The following is a 19,128-nucleotide window of genomic DNA, read 5'->3' on the forward strand; positions in this document are numbered from 1 at the left end:
ATATGTATTATATGTGCCAAATATTATGATATAATTACTAACAGTACATTGGCAATTTTTTGGGAATAAGATGATACTTGTATGGTTTCAGTCATAAAATGTCATTTTTGTAAAACTTTGTATAGTTTCGAGAAGGTAAAGATCCATTCTTTCAAAGACTAGTTACAGACATTTTCATGGGTCGAGAGAACTAGCAAGGAAGGATCACGCAGTGGCTCCGCTGAGATCCGAACGAGACAATTGTGTTTGCATTTGATATGTTGTAACTAGACAAATCACAAAGTTATACGTGCCACAGGGCGGAACGTCGTGAGTTACAATATATTTTGTAATATAAAAGCTACAAAGCTGGCAGAATAGTTTGAACCGAGTCATTTGTTCGGAAAGGGTTGGGTAAATGAAAAGCGCGGACAATACGTATCCCATCATTTTCAAGGACACACTTTTTCGGATAAGAAAGTTTGCCCCAGGGTCCTCGCAGGGTCCCAGACGGGGTCCAGCTCAAAATTTTTTAAATGACAAGTTGGGTTGAGAAGCATATCGTTTGAAAGCTGTTGTAAAATGAACGAAAATGCAGCAAGTCTCGACTCTCTACGACAACCATGTGCAACATGGCGGGAGGTCAAAATGTAAACAAAAAAATAATTGAAAAGTCAATGGACACCCCTATAAATCGGAAACGGTGAGACAAATGTGAAAATAGATAACAGAGTGTGGCATTATTTTCAAAGTACAACAATTTAAGTTAAAATGTCTTGTCCCAGGGTATCCGCAGTGTCCTAGGTGGGGTCCAACTAAAAAGTTCCAATTGAAAAGAGAGGTTAAGAAACTCATCGTTTGTAAGATCTTGTTAAATGATAGTAGATGGAGCAAGTCTTGACTTTCTATGACAACCCCGTCCAAAATTGCGGCGGGTCAAAATGTAAACAAAAGCTTAATTGAAAAAAACTATGGCCACCTTGAATCCAAGATGGCCGCTTAAAACCTATGCCATTCATAACAGTACAAATCTAACTCTCTATTTTTCTCTGTTATGTATTTAGATATAATAGGAAGACTAAAGAACAATTGAATTTCGATTCACTTCAACTATTATTTCATTCGGTAACAACACATATATGTTTTGTTCTTAATGCACGTCTGTAACGGTTCTCTCGACATTATTTACTTGAATATAACGAATATGCGATGATCACACAACTCTGACTTCCTACTCATACTGCTAAACAAAAGTTGAAAACCTTGGGACATTTTTCTAATTTTGTCATACGTAGTTCATACAGAAAGAGCTTGTTGCACCAGTAGGTTGGGGACCCTATTGTAACGTATTCGTGATGGTTACATTTGTATGTCATTCGTTGGTTTGATCGCAATACTTCAATAATAAAAAAAAAAGTATTAATTTGCAAGATTGGCGAATTGTACCAAACATGTGTAAGTCATTTCAGTACATCGAGCTGCGTGAAACTTTGTTGGTTTTGTCACAACAAAGTTCCAAGAAATAACATATTTATATACAAGCTCATTTTTTACACTGGCAGCCATATTCGATAAACAAATTATAGTCTTTGATATTTTGTGGATATCTACCACTAACCATAAACGTTCGCTTCTCCTACACCAGTGCTCTGAGCTGGGTATGCGTTCGATACATAGTGCGACATTTTGAACTCAAGATGTCGCGTTTTTGATCATTTCTCATATTTTAGACACCTACTAATCAACATTAATGCCAACTTTGTTGTTCTAACTTCAGCAAGTAGTAGTAATAAAATGGCATTTCTGCGCCACTGACCCTCTACCCACTTTCTCGGTCCCGCCTGAAGCAGACAACGAGTTTCCCAGTGCCGCCTGACACACTATGCCGGGGGACATATGGGGGATACGAGAAATCGAGCATCGTGAAACGTCAACCCACGGTCTTTTACGACCTCCATTTTAGGGGTGAATTTGTTCCCTTTTATGAACACTTTTTAGGGGGTGTATTCGTTCTCTTTTACGAGCACATTTTAGGGGGTGATCTCGTTCCCTTTTATGAGCATATTTTTCAACCCCTATTTTAACATAGCAGAAATTACACTTACACTACGTAACATAAGAGAAGAGGAGATAACACATAAGAGTACGTAACATAACAAGGGTGAACTCGTTCACTTTTATGAGCATATTTCTCAACCCCTATTTTAACATAGCAGAAATTACACTGACACTACGTAACACACAGCAGGACAGATAACACCTAAGAGTACGTAACATAACAAGGGTGGACTCGTTCTCTTTTATGACCATTTTTTCAAACCCCTATTTTAACATAGCAGAAATTACATAGCACAGCTAATAAAAGAGCATGGCTTATTTTCCAACCCTTATTTTAACATAGCAGAAATTACACTGAGACTATGAACACATAGCAGAGCATAAGACTACGTAACACACAAAAACCTCCATTTTAGGGGTGGACTCGTTCTCTTTTATGAGCATATTTTCCAACCCCTATTTTACCATAGCAGAAATTACATACATTTTTTTTCAACCCCTATTTTAAGACAATGAATACCTATGTAACATAGCGATTGGATACATTCTTTGAACCGATTTGGATGAAACTAGGCATATGGGGGTTTTCGACCATGCTGAGTACGAATATCATACTTATTTTTATCTGGGTCTGATAGTTTATGTGGGATACGCCCTTTCTATGACAATTTTAACCGATTTGGATGAAACTCGGTATATGAGGGTTTTCGGACATGCTGATTACAAACATCATACTTATTTTTATCCGGGTCTGATAGTTTATGTGGGATACGCCCTTTGTATGACACTTAAAACCTAATAACTCGAAAACGGAGCCAAATATCGAAGTGGTGTTTCCACATTTAGCAATAGGTCATCAGGTACTACAAGTTCCAAAATTAGTGGTCATCGAGGTCAAAGGTCAAAATACTTCAAACAAAATCACTCGTAAACTGCGCCACATATTGAGGTGCTGTTTCCACATTGAGTAATAGGTCATCAGGTACCACAAGTTCCAAAATAATGATCATCGAGGTCAAAGGTCAACATACTTAAAATCTAATAACTCGAAAATGGATCCACATACTGAGGTGCTGTTTCCAAATCTAGTAACTGGTCATCAACTACTATAAGTTCCAAAATTAGTCGCCATCGAGGTCAAAGGTCAAAATACTTAAAACCTAATATCTCGAAAACGGAGCCACATATTCAGGTCCTGTTTCCACATTTATTGGTCATCAAATACTACAAGTTCCAAAATAATGATCATCGAGGTCAAAGGTCAAAGTACTTAAAACCTAATAACTCGAAAATGGATCCACATACTGAGGTGCTGTTTCCACATTTAGTAATCAACCACCAACTACTACAAGTTCCAAAATAGTGACCATCGCGGTCAAAGGTTAAAACTCGAAAACGGAGTCAAATATCGAAGTGGTGTTTCCAAATCTAGTAACTGGTCATCAAATACTACAAGTTCCAAAATAATGATCATCGAGGTCAAAGGTCAAAATACTTAAAACCCAATTACTCGTAAACGAAGCAACATATTCAGGTGTTGTTGCCACATTTAGTAATTGGTCATCAGGTACTACAAGTTTCAAAATAATGACCATCGAGTTCAAAGGTCAAAATTTAAAACCTAATAAGTCGAAAATGGATCCACATATTGAGGTGCTATTGTCACATTTAGTAATTGGTCATCAACCACTGCAAGTTCCAAAAATAATGAACGCCCAATGAACCAATGAACGCGAATAACTCTTAAACAGAGCAACGTTTTGAGGTGCTGTTTCCAAATCTAGGAATACGTCATCAACTACTACATGTTCTGAAAACACTGACCATGGAGGTTAAAGGTCAAATATTTAAGCTTTAATAACTTTAAACAGAGCCTGTGTGACCTATTCAGTTTTGTACCAAGCAGAGAGAAGTGAAGAATGAAAAAATATGACTGGCTTACTTCGAGAAAGAAAGCAACGATATACATTTTAACTAGCTGCGTATTTTAAATCATTTTGTACTATTTCAATAAACAATCGGATAAATTTAACCGGCTCAGAAGTTCAATACTATTTTGTACTCTTGAGTACAACTTTCCAATTTTGTAGCAAGAAGGACCATTTCATTTCATTTTGTAATACTCAAATTTGGATGGAGTGTTTAGTTTTGTACGAACCAGAAACATTTGATTGGATTATTTCCTTATGTACCAACTGGAAAAAGTGAAGGGCCATTATTCAAATAAACAAAGGAATAGAGTATTTAGTTTTGTACCAACTAGAAAAAAAGAAGTGAAGTATGAATAAAATTTAGATGGACTATTTTCTTTTGTACCAACTGGAAAAGAGAAGAAGAGCTACTTTAACTAGCTCATTATGTACTGTTTAAAGAAACGAAAATTGACTATTTAACTAGTTCAGAATTTATGTAAGAATAATTTCGATGTTCTACTTTTTATACCAACGAGAAAAAATGAACTAGCTGAATATACGAAAGAAAAAATTTAAGTGACCTATTCAATTTTGTACCAATGAGAAATGGCATTGCGCCATTTTCGAATATTCAAATAAACAAAGGAATTATAATTTGTGTCAACTCTAAAATCAATTAAACGAAGTAATGCATTTGAAAAACCGAAGCTGAGTATTTTATACCATTTTGTATTATTTCAACAAACAAAGGAATAAGCAAAAAAAGGATCATTTTATATCATTTTAAACTAGTCTAATAAACGAAGACATAAATATGAGTGAGCTATTTAATTTTGTAGCAACCAAAGGATCATTTTAACTAGCTGAGTATTTCTGTACTTTTGTGCCATTCAAACACTAACCAGAAAAAAACTGAAGAAGGCCCATTTTAATTAACTGAGAATTACTGTACCTTTTTGTACTATTTAAACAAACGATGGGATAAATTTGAGTGGCCTGTTTTTTGTACTAACCTGAAAAATCGAAGGAGGTACCTTTGTACTAGCCCAATGAACGAAAGAACAAATTTGGGTGTTTAATTTTTATACCAAACAAATAAGAACCATTTGTACTACTCAAATAAACGAAAGAAAAAGCGAAAAAAGACCTTTTTAACTAGCGCAGAATTTCTGTAACGCAAAAATTAATTTGGTTGGAGTAACAAGAAAGAAAGCAAAGATATGCCATATTAACTATTTAAATAAACGAAGAGATAAATTTAAGTGATCTATTCCATTTTGTACCAAGGAGAAATGCCATTTTTATTTAACTTAGAATTTCTAGTGCATGTTGTATTATTTAAACAAAACGAAGGGCTAAATTTGAGAAAGCGAACATGAACCATTTTACTCAAACTTGGATGAAGTATTTAGCTTTGTATGAACCAGAAAAAAAGTAAAGAAGAACAATTTTAACTAACTCAGATCTTTATACCATTTTGTACTACTTTTTGTACCAATCAGAAGAAAATCAAAGAAGGGTCATTTTAACTAGCCAAGCAGAAAAAAGGAAAGAATTAACACTTTGTACTAACCAGAAAAGGAGAAGAAGGATCAGCATTCTATACTTTTCGTGCCATTTATTGGGGTGTCCTATTTCCTTTTGTACCAACGAGAACCATTTTTAACTGGCTTAGAATTTTATGCCTTTTTGTAAAATTTGTATCAAATGGAAAAAAGCAAGGAAATACCATTTTTAAATAGCTCAGCATGTTACAGCTTTTTGTGTTTTTGGTCTACCCAATTTCTTGACCATGTTGTACTATTTAAAGAAACAAGGGAATAAATTTGTGTGACCTATTCACTTTTATAGCAAGCAGAAAAAGGAAAGAAAAATTTGAGTGACCTATTGAAGAATGAATAAATTTTGTTTGAAATTAAAAAAGCGGAGAAGTTCTACTTTCTGTACAAACCAGAGAAAAAACAAATTTGTGTTACCTATTCACTTTTATAGCAAGCAGAAAAAGCACGAAAAAAAAGGGAAGAAAGTTCATTATAACAAGCTCGTTATTTTTGTACCATTTTCTATTACTGGTGGTCTATTTCATTTGTGTAACAATAAGAAGAAAAGCTCAGAATGTTACACCTTTGTGATGCTACATTTTGTATTATTTTTGTGTCATCCAGAGAACAATTTAAATTGCCTCTCCCGTCACTAAGTAAGGCTTATAAAATATTTCAACGTAAGATTTAACAAACCAGAATTGCTTCATAATTGTGTAGAACAGACTCCATAGTAATTTGCCTAACATCATGCATGGCCATTTTTGATCACAGCAGAAGAAGAGATCATATGAAAGTAAGAAAAGTTTTCAAAGTTCCATGTTGCTGCAGATATTTAAACAACGTTATGAATGCGTTACCTAACAGGGGTATTGCCTATTGCTCAATGATTCAATTATTTTTTTAAATTTTCTTTCCTCGTCTAAGTCCAAAAAGACAAATATATATTTTTACATTTATGTATGTTATTATAATGGAATATAAGTTTATGGAGTATATTTGGAAATAATAGAACATACATCATGATGTTTTGTATTGCTTGAAACATATTATTTAAGACGGAGAATGCATAGAATGCTTGTATTGTAGATATATAAAATTATTTATAAGATTTGTTTTTGATGAACAGCAGAAAAATGACTAGCATGTAGATTGTTTATGTTTCACCTAGAGAAAAAGAAATTCAGCGTGAAAAGGAGAAACCTATACTGTTAATCCAGCCGTCTGACCCCGATTTGCCAGATGAATTACGTGATAAAGTGAGAATCATATATCCAACACAAGAAATAGAAGAAGTGTATTATTTTAGACGCTATAATAGATATATTGATGAAATTCTCCCGGAAAGTGATGATGACAGTGTTTCAAATATTACCTGTTTTGAACTGGAAGCTAATGAGTGCGAGTGTACTAGTGAAAGTATTAGTCATACATGTGTTATACAATTATTTAATGAGTATACACCAAATTCAGTATTATTATGTGAAGCATGTTCTAAACATAATGAGAATGAAAAAGATCACAACTGTTTGCTGCAGTATGATTACGAATTATTGCAAAAGGTGTGGACGATCTTAATTAAACGTGAAATGAAAGAGAAAATCTATAAACTCTATTTAAAGAAGCATTTTAAAAGTTGTAATATTAAGAACACCACTTATACTTTGGAGAAAAAATTTAATCTGGTATATGAATACATTACAGAGTGTGATTATTATATCAACAAAATAGTAGAAATGTTTTTAGAGAAAGATAAACAATTATTTAATTATGTAAATGAACACTGAGCCCACTGTAGCATATGCATTTGATTGTGAATGAATAGAAGAACTTGAACTAATAAATGGATCAATTTACTAGATCGCTTGTTCTTTTTTTTCATGCTTTTTCTGCTTGCTATAAAAGTGAATAGGTCACACAAATTTGTTTTTTCTCTGGTTTGTACAGAAAATAGACCTTCTCCGCTTTTTTAATTGCAAACAAAATTTATTCATTCTTCAATAGGTCACTCAAATTTATTCCTTCGCTTATTTGATTAGTACAAAATGTTAGTTCTTTCCTTTTTCTGATTGTTACAAAAGTGAATAGGTCACACAAATTACTCCCTTGTTTCTTTAAATAGTACAACATGGTCAAGAAATTGGGTAGACCAAAAACACAAAAAGCTGTAACATGCTGAGCTATTTAAAAATGGTATTTCCTTGCTTTTTTCCATTTGATACAAATTTTACAAAAAGGCATAAAATTCTAAGCCAGTTAAAAATGGTTCTCGTTGGTACAAAAGGAAATAGGACACCCCAATAAATGGCACGAAAAGTATAGAATGCTGATCCTTCTTCTCCTTTTCTGGTTAGTACAAAGTATTAATTCTTTCCTTTTTTCTGCTTGGCTAGTTAAAATGACCCTTCTTTGATTTTCTTCTGATTGGTACAAAAAGTAGTACAAAATGGTATAAAGATCTGAGTTAGTTAAAATTGTTCTTCTTTACTTTTTTTTCTGGTTCATACAAAGCTAAATACTTCATCCAAGTTTGAGTAAAATGGTTCATGTTCGCTTTCTCAAATTTAGCCATTCGTTTTGTTTAAATAATACAACATGCACTAGAAATTCTAAGTTAAATAAAAATGGCATTTCTCCTTGGTACAAAATGGAATAGATCACTTAAATTTATCTCTTCGTTTATTTAAATAGTTAATATGGCATATCTTTGCTTTCTTTCTTGTTACTCCAACCAAATTAATTTTTGCGTTACAGAAATTCTGCGCTAGTTAAAAAGGTCTTTTTTCGCTTTTTTCTTTCGTTTATTTGAGTAGTACAAAATGGTTCTTATTTGTTTGGTATAAAAATTAAACACCCAAATTTGTTCTTTCGTTTATTGGGCTAGTACAAAGGTACCTCCTTCGATTGTTCTGGTTAGTACAAAAAACAGGCCACTCAAATGTATCCCATCGTTTGTTTAAATAGTACAAAAAGGTACAGAAATTCTCAGTTAGTTAAAATGGGCCTTCTTCAGTTTTTTTCTGGTTAGTGTTTGAATGGCACAAAAGTACAGAAATACTCAGCTAGTTAAAATGATCCTTTGGTTGCTACAAAATTAAATAGCTCACTCATATTTATGTCTTCGTTTATTAGACTAGTTTAAAATGATATAAAATGATCCTTTTTTTGCTTATTCCTTTGTTTGTTGAAATAATACAAAATGGTATAAAATACTCAGCTTCGGTTTTTCAAATGCATTACTTCGTTTAATAGATTTTAGAGTTGACACAAATTATAATTCCTTTGTTTATTTGAATATTCCAAAATGGCGCAATGCCATTTCTCATTGGTACAAAATTGAATAGGTCACTTAAATTTATTCTTTTGTATATTCAGCTAGTTCATTTTTTCTCGTTGGTATAAAAAGTAGAACATCGAAATTATTCTTACATAAATTCTGAACTAGTTAAATAGTCAATTTTCGTTTCTTTAAACAGTACATAATGAGCTAGTTAAAGTAGCTCTTCTTCTCTTTTCCAGTTGGAACAAAAGAAAATAGTCCATCTAAATTTTATTCATACTTCACTTCTTTTTTTCTAGTTGGTACAAAACTAAATACTCTATTCCTTTGTTTATTTGAATAATGGCCCTTCACTTTTTCCAGTTGGTACATAAGGAAATAATCCAATCAAATGTTTCTGGTTCGTACAAAACTAAACACTCCATCCAAATTTGAGTATTACAAAATGAAATGAAATGGTCCTTCTTGCTACAAAATTGGAAAGTTGTACTCAAGAGTACAAAATAGTATTGAACTTCTGAGCCGGTTAAATTTATCCGATTGTTTATTGAAATAGTACAAAATGATTTAAAATACACAGCTAGTTAAAATGTATATCGTTGCTTTCTTTCTCGAAGTAAGCCAGTCATATTTTTTCATTCTTCACTTCTCTCTGCTTGGTACAAAACTGAATAGGTCACACAGGCTCTGTTTAAAGTTATTAAAGCTTAAATATTTGACCTTTAACCTCCATGGTCAGTGTTTTCAGAACATGTAGTAGTTGATGACGTATTCCTAGATTTGGAAACAGCACCTCAAAACGTTGCTCTGTTTAAGAGTTATTCGCGTTCTTTGGTTCATTGGGCGTTCATTATTTTTGGAACTTGCAGTGGTTGATGACCAATTACTAAATGTGACAATAGCACCTCAATATGTGGATCCATTTTCGACTTATTAGGTTTTAAATTTTGACCTTTGAACTCGATGGTCATTATTTTGAAACTTGTAGTACCTGATGACCAATTACTAAATGTGGCAACAACACCTGAATATGTTGCTTCGTTTACGAGTAATTGGATTTTAAGTATTTTGACCTTTGACCTCGATGATCATTATTTTGGAACTTGTAGTATTTGATGACCAGTTACTAGATTTGGAAACACCACTTCGATATTTGACTCCGTTTTCGAGTTTTAACCTTTGACCGCGATGGTCACTATTTTGGAACTTGTAGTAGTTGGTGGTTGATTACTAAATGTGGAAACAGCACCTCAGTATGTGGATCTATTTTCGAGTTATTAGGTTTTAAGTACTTTGACCTTTGACCTCGATGATCATTATTTTGGAACTTGTAGTATTTGATGACCAATAAATGTGAAACAGGACCTGAATATGTGGCTCCGTTTTCGAGATATTAGGTTTTAAGTATTTTGACCTTTGACCTCGATGGCGACTAATTTTGGAACTTGTAGTAGTTGATGACCAGTTACTAGATTTGGAAACAGCACTTCAGTATGTGGATCCATTTTCGAGTTATTAGATTTTAAGTATGTTGACCTTTGACCTCGATGGTCATTATTTTGGAACTTGTAGTAGTTGATGACCAATTGCTAAATGTGGAAACAGCACCTCAGTATGTGGATCCATTTTCGAGTTATTAGATTTTAAGTATGTTACCTTTGACCTCGATGATCATTATTTTGGAACTTGTGGTACCTGATGACCTATTACTCAATGTGGAAACAGCACCTCAATATGTGGCGCAGTTTACGAGTGATTTTGTTTGAAGTATTTTGACCTTTGACCTCGATGACTACTAATTTTGGAACTTGTAGTACCTGATGACCTATTGCTAAATGTGGAAACACCACTTCGATATTTGGCTCCGTTTTCGAGTTATTAGGTTTTAAGTGTCATACAAAGGGCGTATCCCACATAAACTATCAAACCCGGATAACAATAAGTATGATGTTTGTAATCAGCATGTCCGAAAACCCTCATATACCGAGTTTCATCCAAATCGGTTAAAATTGTCATAGAAAGGGCGTATCCCACATAAACTATCAGACCCAGATAAAAATAAGTATGATATTCGTACTCAGCATGGTCGAAAACCTCCATATGCCCAGTTTCATCCAAATCGGTTCAAAGAACGTATCCAATCGCTATGTTACATAGGTATTCATTGTCTTAAAATAGGGGTTGAAAAAAAATGTATGTAATTTCTGCTATGGTAAAATAGGGGTTGGAAAATATGCTCATAAAAGAGAACGAGTCCACCCCTAAAATGGAGGTTTTTGTGTGTTACGTAGTCTTATGCTCTGCTATGTGTTCATAGTCTCAGTGTAATTTCTGCTATGTTAAAATAAGGGTTGGAAAATAAGCCTTGCTCTTTTATTAGCTGTGCTATGTAATTTCTGCTATGTTAAAATAGGGGTTTGAAAAAATGGTCATAAAAGAGAACGAGTCCACCCTTGTTATGTTACGTACTCTTAGGTGTTATCTGTCCTGCTGTGTGTTACGTAGTGTCAGTGTAATTTCTGCTATGTTAAAATAGGGGTTGAGAAATATGCTCATAAAAGTGAACGAGTTCACCCTTGTTATGTTACGTACTCTTATGTGTTATCTCCTCTTCTCTTATGTTACGTAGTGTAAGTGTAATTTCTGCTATGTTAAAATAGGGGTTGAAAAATATGCTCATAAAAGGGAACGAGATCACCCCCTAAAATGTGCTCGTAAAAGAGAACGAATACACCCCCTAAAAAGTGTTCATAAAAGGGAACAAATTCACCCCTAAAATGGAGGTCGTAAAAGACCGTGGGTTGACGTTTCACGATGCTCGATTTCTCGTATCCCCCATATGTCCCCCGGCATAGTGTGTCAGGCGGCACTGGGAAACTCGTTGTCTGCTTCAGGCGGGACCGAGAAAGTGGGTAGAGGGTCAGTGGCGCAGAAATGCCATTTTATTACTTCTTCAGCAGTTTCGTACGCTTATCCTTTCGATATAGGTTTTAAGCGGCCATCTTGGATTCAAGGTGGCCATAGATTTTTAATTAAGCTTTTGTTTACATTTTGACCTGCCGCAATTTTGGACAGGGTTGTCATAGAAAGTCGAGACGTGTTCCATCTTCTTTCACTTAAAAAGAGCTTTCAAACGATGTCCTACCTCATTTACCATTTGAAACGTTTTAGATGGACCCCACCTGGGACCATGTGGGGACCCTGAGACAAGACGCTTTAACTTAAGTCGTTGTACTTTGAAAATAATGGTACACTTCCTTTCCTGTTTTCACATTTATCTCACCACTTCAGATTTATAGGGGTGACCACGGACTTTTCAATTAAGATTTGTTTACACTTTGACCCGTCACCGTTTTGCACAGGGTTTTTGTACAGAGTCGAGACTTGCTGCAATTTGTTTTATTTTACAACAGCTTTCAAATGATGTGCCACTTTATTCCCTTGCCATTTGAAAATTTTGGGTGGCGCCCTGTCTGAGGCCCTGCGGGGGACCCTGGGACAAAGTTTCTTACTCCAAAAAGTTTGTCGTTGAAAGTGATGGGATACATGTTGGCCGAGTTTTCCACTTACCCAACCGTTTCCGAACAAATGACTCGGTTCAAACTATTCTGCCAGTATATATATATATATATATATATATATATATATATATATATATATATATATATTTAGTTCTTACATTACAAAATGTATTGTAACTCACGACATTCTGCCCGGTGGCACGTATAACTTTGGGATTTGTCTAGTTACAACATATCAAATGCAAACACAATTGTCTCGTTCGGATCTCAGCGGGGCCAGTGCGTGACCCTTCCTTGTAAGATAGTATATGGGTCTAAAACACCAGAAAAACCTCCACAGCCATAACATAAAACCTAAGGCCCGTCCTGCGGGCTAAAATACGAACAACGTACGGCGTACGGGCATAGTGCCATAAATGTTATAACTGAATTTGTAATGTTCAGGAAGGAAATATTCATAAAGTCATTTTGTAGTTAATATCGATTGTAATACATTAAACTCATTCGCAACACTTACTGCAGTAGAAAGCAGAGAATGCCCAAAAGCTTTGACAATGCTTCTTCGTATTGATTTATTTGACTCACATGAAGAAATATACAGTTAAGGGTGATTGTGATAGTATCATAGTTTGGCATTTGTAGTCTCAACAGTGACATTTATTACAGGATTCTAGAATGTTTAATTCATAATGATAACATTTTATTGTTTGAAAAATGCTGCTACCATTTTCTGTGTTGCAGATATGGTTGTGATGTATCAGATTGTACTTTAATATTATTTTATGCCCAAAATAAACGCATTCCCTTCACGATACTTATTAATACAATTATATGGATACAATCATCCTTTTTTAGAGAGAACCCCGTACCTCATCTTGTTACAGTACTAAATTTTGTTATCAATATATTGAGAAATTATGTATTTGATAATTTTCATTTAAGACAAAGTGGTACTAAACGTACAATTCTCATAATTTCAGGGCATGGACGAAGAGATTCAGGTAAGAATTGTTAAGGTACACTTATTCTTTTTTTCATAAATCTATCCTATCTACCCCACTAGGATTTGCGATTGTGTTCTATTGATAACCGTAAACGTTCAGCTATTAAAGATAACTGACGAACGAAACAAAAACTTAGTAGTCTCAAATTAGAATATCATTTTGCATTTTAGGTTAAAATTCAAGATTCACCCCTTTAAGCATATTTTGGTATATGAAAATCATATTTTAGGTTTTCTCATGTCTTGTGATTCGCATTTGATTATATAATGAACTTCGTGGGGGAAATTGTGTAAATTATGATATTTCACATCGTATATAATTTGTAGCTTTTCTATATAGGATGGTTTTGCATTCAAATTTAGGTGTATAATTAATTACGGGATACCTTAGATGGTGGCTTGAGAGGTAAATATATTGATGGAATACATTGAGAGGTAAAACATTGGTTCGTCTACCTAGAAGAAACAACTTCCATATGGTTCAATTTTTAATTAAAATCATGGATAAAATACATTTTAATTTATACTTCAGTTCTTGTCTATTTGGTTCTTTCGGTAATGCAAATAGTATCTCGAAATTAAGTACTTTCAATTTTAGATGTTCTTTGTCTTGCCAAAATAATTGCAGGTCTTGTCAAGGTAAACCAATATTTGGAGAAAGTCAAATATCTCATCTTTTACGACAGTACAGTAAAATATTTTTTCTCACTTCAGTCATATATGTTGGTGCTCAAATTGAAATTTTAAAAATTCTCTCTCTCCTGGGAGATTTGTTTTGTACTTTGATAAGATCTTCGTTCGTAAATGCATTTAGATAGTCTATTCTTGGTTTTATTATTCTAGGTTGTCTTCTGCCCCTCTCTGTTGACAGGAGAAATGGGAGAATTGTATTTGATAAGTACTTCGACGAACAGAATATGTGTCAGTTACGATTAGTAACGTAATCTTACATGTGTGTAAAAGAAATGAAATGAAGTGAAATGCATGGACACGTTGTTCCTTCTTTTTCTACCACCTTCATGATCTCTTATCGTTCGTTAGTTTCCTTCAGTACTTCTTCGTACATTTTTCCTTTCGGCCTATTATATGCGCATGGTTCTGCACCCCAACCACATTTGAATTTTTTCCAGCTTGGATAATTCACCTTATCTCAGCGTCTACCAGTCTGACACGTAAGTTCAGTCTCATTAGAAAGAGGAAAAAGAGTGAGGAAAAAGAAGCAGAGGAAAGAAGGAAAAGAAGAAAGGAAAAGGATACCACATGTAAAGGATTACTGGATAATTATAGAAATATGGTAAGGAACTTGATTAGTTATTAAGAGGTGATTTATGTTCGAGGGTTATTACTTGAGGGTCAATTCTGAATAAATCCCGAAGAGACACTTGTTCCCTCATACTACTCCATCCAACTGCACTAGTGGGAGTTGTCCTAACCCAGCCCAGGTGACAAAAAGTTTTAATTTAATGGTTTCTCTATTATTTTGAAATGTTAAAAAATCTGTATCCAATATCTAAATATTTGTAATGGAGATCGAATACATATCAGCCACGGAAGAAATTAAAGTAATGTATATATTTCCCACAAATAAAAATTTTGAGATTTCTGAAAAGACTGTACTTAATCAGGCTCATTATGCTATTTTGGCCTCTCTCCCAGAGAGGGTTAAAATATTTTAAAATTAGTTACCTTTCATGACCTCCGTCAGATACTAATACATATAACATGCTATTGTGTACTTATTATGAACACTATCATCAGTGGCTTAAATACGATTTTGTATCGGGAGGGGCTTTGCAAACTTTCGGGTGGGAGGCTTTGCCTGGAAATGTAAAAATTCAACAAGATATTTAATTTACTTTACTATACTAAGTAAAATTTCTGGGGAGGGGCTTGAGCCCGGAAGCCACCTCCCTAAATACGCCACTGACTATCATAGTAAACCAATATTAAATACTACCACTTAAAACTAAATTGATCATTCATTCACACACACTTGACATACGTACATAACAGCGTATCGGCATGGATGAAAAAAGTTTGAAGAAACATCTAAGTACATTTGTTGCATCTATTAAAGATTTAAACAGAATTTTATAGGCATGCAATAAACATACATATAATTATATCAATAAATACACGAGGTTGAACAATAGCAATCCAAGGATATATAAGTACATATATTTATATATGTATTAACAGACAGATTAAAAAGGAAGAAAAATTATATTTTTATTAAATTTTTCTTAAATATAAGTCCTCGAAAAAGTATAGTATACAATATGATGAGTGAAAGATAAAAATTGAAATGGTTAGAAATGAGTTTTTATCTCATATATGAAAATATTTAAAGTAATTATACGAGTTCTCTCTTGTACTCTCACACCAGCTATAATATCATACCAATTTTCGAATCATCTTTTCTGGTGTCCGTGCATTTCACTTCATTTAATTTCTTATACACACATATAAGATTACGTTACTAATCGTAACAGACACATATTTTGTTCATCGAAGTACCTATCGAATACATTTCTGCCATTTCTTGGATCTAGAGGAAAGATTTTGTCACTGACATCAGAGTGACGGTTACTTATTCTTTCCCTTACTTACTATCCTATTCACTGACTATTTTCCAGTTAATATAGTAGATAATTAATAAGTAAATTAATACTAAACCGCTCGGATAGTACGTTTTGTGGTGTTTTCTCAGGTTAAATATAGAACTAAAGATTTGAGTTTCAACTAAACAAATATAACAAATTTTATTGGTAAACCAAAATCGGAAACAAATGTAAAAATAACTTCTCAAAAATGAAACTTTAACTCAAACAAATTTAGGTTAAATGTCAAGTAAGTTTGACTATCCAAAAATTTGTTGAAACAGGAATTTAAGAAAGAATTTACTATTAAGCATGTTATCTCGTAATACAATATAAATTCCAAATAAATGTTCCTTTTCAGTCGGCATGCCAAATATAGAAAAATAACAAATACATACCAAATGTCCTCTTGTGGTAACATCTAAGTGTCCAATTCAATGTAACTTTTCTTTCGTCAAACTGGTATACAACACAACTTTCTTTTATAAATTCACCTCTCTCACAACTCATTATGGATGTAATTTACACATAACTAATATAATTTTCTTTTCACTTTTAGATTTTCACTGAATGCCAAAAGTAATACGAATATATATTATAACATGCTTGAAAACGAAAAATTTTGCATACAAAAGAAAAGTAGGTGTAACGATATCTACCCAGTGTTCATAACTGAAGAGGGGAGGTTAGCTACACATCCACGAAAACTCATAGAGGGCAGCACCTTCCACAAAACAGTCATGACACAAGGTAGCCAACTCGTAAACTTCTAGGATAGTTACCTATCCCAGTGGCTTACTTCTGTTGAAGCGTCTTTACTTTTTTCAGAACAAATAAATTTAGTCACACAACAAAATATCTCGGGGGGCGCACACACTATTCTTGAACACTTCACTGAAAAAATTTATTTGTTCACCAATCACATTCACTAGATCTTCTCCATCATCACTAAGTTCAGATTCTTGGACAGTTCAAATCTGTATTCCATGTGTATTCCAAGGGCCCTTTTTACGTAGAAATACAAAGATGATCGTTTGAAGAAAGTCCTCCATCCAAAAAAAAAAAAATCTAGATGACAACATTTAGAAGGTGGTACCACTTCCTCCTAAATCCGGATCGAAAAGTCTCTCATGGCGACACCTCAGGTTACAAAAGCTGTGAAATAATAAACACAAAACGGTATCTTTTTCTCATAAACATTTCCCTAAATCTATGAAGATGTACATCTGATGTTTGTACCTCGAAATAATTCTAAACATGGCATGCCTTTTTTTTCTACAATATTTACAATATTTAAGAGAATTCTAAAATAAACTTAAATATCTGTTACATTATTAGCTGCTATTGCTATATCTGCTGCTTCATTGGCTTTTACAGGGTTTCTTCTTTCATAATATTTCTTAAGGAAATTGACATGTCTCTTAACCTTTATATCTGGATTTTCTATTAACCTAGCCCAGACTGTGTTCTTTGTCGGTAAATCCAGGATTTCATATGGGCCTTATAGATTTTATCTACCTTGGGATTGTATTTCTTTAACAAGGATGCTTTTGTTATATTCTTAACAAGTACCTTTTGTCCTACAGTAAACTCAGCAGGGATTCTTTTTCTCTTATAATTTTGTTCTTTCCTTTTCCATGATTTACTGATGTTATCTGATATTATTTCTAACATTTGCTCTTTGTTTTTACCATTTTCAAAAATATTTACATTTAAAGACCATTTACAATCTAATGGACTAAAAAGTTTTCTTCCGAAATAAACCTCTGCTGGAGAAACTCCAAGTTCACTAATAATACTAGAATTTAAAGTGAATTGAATTTTGTCTAGAAGTTTTGATCAACTACTCTGATTATTATTTACATAACAACGTAAAATTTGTTTGACTATAGCATTCACTTTTTCCACTAAATTAGGTGAAGGATTATAAGGACTAGTGGTAATATTTTTTATACTTTGGCTAAATAAGTATGTCCGAAAGGCATCGCTTACGAAATAAGAAGCTCGATCTGATACTAAGTTGTTTATCCACCCATAATGACACAAGATTTTATCTAGATTACTTATTATTACTCTGGAATTCAACTGATGTAAAGGTTCCAAAAATGAATATCTACTTGCACTATCTATAATTATTAAAATATACTTAAAACCAGAACTACTAGGGAGTGGTCCTTGTACATCTATATAAAAGGTATGATTAGGTATAGTGACAGTTTTTGAATAATACGTTCAAACCATTTTCGTATTTTTCGGTTTGTTTTCTTGACAAATTTTACAACTCTGTACGTAATCTCTGATGTCTTTAAACATTCCTGACCATGTAAATTTTCATGCAATTCGGCCTATAGTTCTTTTTATCCCTGGATGAGATACTGATCCTAGAAAATCATGATGGTACTGCAAAATAGTATTAATCATATTTTTCGGAACGACTGCTCTGTAACCTTTATTGATTTTACCTTTGGTTTCTTTAAGTAATACACTATCTTTGATTAAATAATTTGGTACTGTTTTACCTTCCTCTATTTGTGAAATTATGCCTTTCAATTCAGGATCCTGGCGCTGTAATTCCTGTAAAGAAATGTTTAAAGAAGGAAGCTTCCAAAAATTAATAAATGAAAGAGTTACTGTTTTTCCTTTATATTCTGTAATTTCTTCTATTTCAGGGGATGGAGAATGAAACTAAGTATTGTCGTATATTCTACTGATAAAATCAGCTTGGCTCTTGTGGGATCCTTTTAAATGCACTATATCGAACTAAAATCTACAGATTTTTTCTATAAGAGTACCATATTACCTCTGTCTACCATGATTTTTTAATATCCTAATTACGGCTTTTGAATCTGTAAAGATTGAGAATTTCCTATGTAAATAAGGTTCGAATTTTGAAAGAGCTAAGGCTAATGATTTTAATTCTAATTCAAAGACATTTTTATTACAGTCGGTTTCTGGTACAACCTTTGAATAAAAATAAACTGATCTGAGGTTACCATTTTCGTCGTATTGACTTAAAACACCGCTATCATTTTTAGTGCTGGCATCCACATAAATTACAAAAGGTGAATCAAAGTCTGGTACTTTCAAAATTACATGTCTTTCTACTTCATTTTTAATTTTATCTAAAATCTTTTCTGTTTCACCCCACTTGAATGGTGTTTTTATAGATCTTAACTTTTGTAAAGGTCCAAGTAATTCTGAATAATTAGGAAGATATCTCAAATAATATCTTA

The 19,128-nt window shown here is 33.4% G+C and overlaps 1 long non-coding RNA gene across 5 annotated transcripts in view; it reads left to right on the top strand.

Annotated features, from left to right (window-relative positions):
* The window catches only part of LOC145683314 (uncharacterized), a 564,956-nt gene that overhangs the window by 350,946 nt on the left and 194,882 nt on the right, over positions 1-19,128 (top strand). For all 5 annotated transcript variants that reach the window (XR_014131021.1, XR_014131022.1, XR_014131023.1 and 2 more), the window contains one exon: positions 13,273-13,293. This is a non-coding gene — a long non-coding RNA (uncharacterized LOC145683314). The remainder of the gene's footprint in view (positions 1-13,272; positions 13,294-19,128) is intronic.

Source organism: Thermobia domestica, chromosome 4, assembly GCF_964235325.1.
Source record: "Thermobia domestica chromosome 4, izTheDome1.hap1.1, whole genome shotgun sequence".
In the NCBI taxonomy this organism is placed as follows: domain Eukaryota; kingdom Metazoa; phylum Arthropoda; class Insecta; order Zygentoma; family Lepismatidae; genus Thermobia; species Thermobia domestica.